This window comes from Schistocerca gregaria, unplaced genomic scaffold, assembly GCF_023897955.1.
Source record: "Schistocerca gregaria isolate iqSchGreg1 unplaced genomic scaffold, iqSchGreg1.2 ptg000458l, whole genome shotgun sequence".
NCBI lineage: Eukaryota > Metazoa > Arthropoda > Insecta > Orthoptera > Acrididae > Schistocerca > Schistocerca gregaria.
Genome location: NW_026061876.1, coordinates 380,001 through 382,500, shown reverse-complemented (window position 1 = coordinate 382,500; position 2,500 = coordinate 380,001). Strand labels below are relative to the sequence as shown.

Here is a 2,500-nt window from a genome sequence, read left to right as displayed (position 1 = left end):
TGGTTTTGATCTAATAAAAGCGTCCCTTCCATCTCTGGTCGGGACTCTGTTTGCATGTATTAGCTCTAGAATTACCACAGTTATCCAAGTAACGTGGGTACGATCTAAGGAACCATAACTGATTTAATGAGCCATTCGCGGTTTCACCTTAATGCGGCTTGTACTGAGACATGCATGGCTTAATCTTTGAGACAAGCATATGACTACTGGCAGGATCAACCAGGGAGCTGCGTCAACGAGAGCTGAGCAGCCGGCCGCCCGGGAGTGTGTCCCGAGGGCCCGCGCGAACACGCAAGCGTCCGCTCAATTATTCTGCAAACAGGAGGAGGCTGAGCTCCCCTGCACGATACACCTCGAAACCCTCTCAGGTCCCGGCGGCGCGCAGCGCCGTCCTAAGTACTTGGTCGGGTTCGAGAGAGGCGCAATCGCCCGGAGATAGGCGAGTAGACGCTTTCAGTGCGAACACCCGTGCTCCCAACTGAGCTTGCCGCTGCCGACAGAGGCCCGGGAGCGTGCTGTCGTGGCATTGCCGGCGGGAAACAACACGCGCCACCTACGGTGACCGGCAGCTCCAACGCCAGCGCCACAGAAGGGCAAAGCCCCACTTGGGTGCAGAAGCGAACTCTCCCAGCACAGCGCACGCGCCAACACGTCCGCAGAGCTGCGATACAAACCACCTGCGAGAACCGCTGGGGGCGACCGAGCAGCAGACGGCGTCGCGACGCCGAGTGCCGGGCGGCGGCGCATCCTCAACGCACACAGTCCGCAATCGGACCAGCACACTGCAGATGTCCACCGCGCTTCGCACCGGGCTCGGCAGAACCCACTTTGGCCGCCTGGCGCCGCGCGCAGGGTGCGCCGGCGCATAGCTGGGACGCCAGCCGGGCCCGTCGGCCGGCGCTCCTGCCACTGGGCGCCCCCCACCAGCCGGCTGTAGTGCGTGCGCTCACGCAGCGCGCGGCCAGCACGCCGGGCGGCCCCCCCTCACCGGCCGGGGACTGTCCCGCCAAGCCACAGCCTCGTATCGCTTCATACCCACATGGCCAACTCAGGTTCGGGGGCATGGCGGGTACCGCCGAAACAACCGGTTCACAGATGTACCGATCGTCGCTATCACCGATGCACCTGCAGCGCGAACAACCGCTCAACAACTGATTTCCAGTTCATTTGCGGATCTTTGGCAGCAAACGTATACGTCAATCTACATTTGCGAAATCTACGATTCTGGCATGCCTGCATGTTATGTGTCACGACACGCTACATCAGCCCACATACACACTGCGGCATGTACACGAGAGAACACGTGGAAGATGGTCCGCGCACGTGTGCAATGTCCCTTGCGCGGTCGACTGTCAACCGGCCTCTGTAGCATGTCGCAGATGTGGAACGCGGTCCACCGTGCTATCATGTTGTGTGGGGCAATACGATTAAATAGGAAAACCCTCGTCGCTACATCAACAGACGGCTCACGCTGATTCCCGGCAGAGGGAGGAGGGGGGGGGGGGGGGGGGGGCCAACATGCAATACTTTCGTCCGTACCTACTTACCACATGTCTGTACGGCGTACAACAGTGCAATCTCGCTGTAATGGGGAGACGAGACAAGTAGCATCGTGCACAATATGGCCCTTATGATTCGCCATTGTAGGGCGCAGCCGGTGTACGGTCAAGCATGTGCCACATTATGTCACTCAGTACGTAACGACGGATGATCAGTGTGGGTTACGCGTACATCAGCGGACAGTCCACACAGGCCGTACCACAACGTACACTGACTGCATCGACAACCGAATGCAACTGAACAGCTGCAAGGCTCATTTCACAAACAAACGCCTGACCGACCAGCTTGGAAGGGCAGGAGGGGAGGGCGATATTCGTTCTGTAGCGGTACACCCTTCCAGTGGTTAGCGGGACTGTGTAGAAAGTACGCAACACTCGAAAGACCTTTATGTGAGGGTACGCACCATGGCATCAAGAAATACACATGACACCAGAGGATCCAAGCAGTGAACTATGTTCAGAGGGTTGCTGTTAGGCAAAGCTACATTCCTGTGACGTTACATGTGACAGTTAAGGTGCAGTGTAAGTTAGGTTAAGGTGCAGTGTAAGTTAGGTTAAGGTGCAGTGTAAGTTAGGTTAAGGTGCAGTGTAAGTTAGGTTAAGGTGCAGTGTAACTTAGGTTAAGGTGCAGTGTAACTTAGGTTAAGGTGCAGTGTAAGTTAGGTTAAGGTGCAGTGTAACTTAGGTTAAGGTGCAGTGTAACTTAGGTTAAGGTGCAGTGTAACTTAGGTTAAGGTGCAGTGTAAGTTAGGTTAAGGTGCAGTGTAACTTAGGTTAAGGTGCAGTGTAACTTAGGTTAAGGTGCAGTGTAACTTAGGTTAAGGTGCAGTGTAACTTAGGTTAAGGTGCAGTGTAACTTAGGTTAAGGTGCAGTGTAACTTAGGTTAAGGTGCAGTGTAACTTAGGTTAAGGTGCAGTGTAACTTAGGTTAAGGTGCAGTG

General features: G+C 55.4%; 1 non-coding gene across 1 annotated transcript in view; it reads right to left on the bottom strand.

Annotated features, from left to right (window-relative positions):
- The window catches only part of LOC126312932 (small subunit ribosomal RNA), a 1,864-nt gene extending 1,638 nt beyond the window's left edge, over window positions 1-226 (bottom strand). The window contains exon 1 of the ribosomal RNA XR_007554840.1: window positions 1-226. This exon is cut by the window's left edge and continues 1,638 nt beyond it. This is a non-coding gene — a ribosomal RNA (small subunit ribosomal RNA).
- Between the last annotated feature and the right edge of the window lie 2,274 nt (window positions 227-2,500).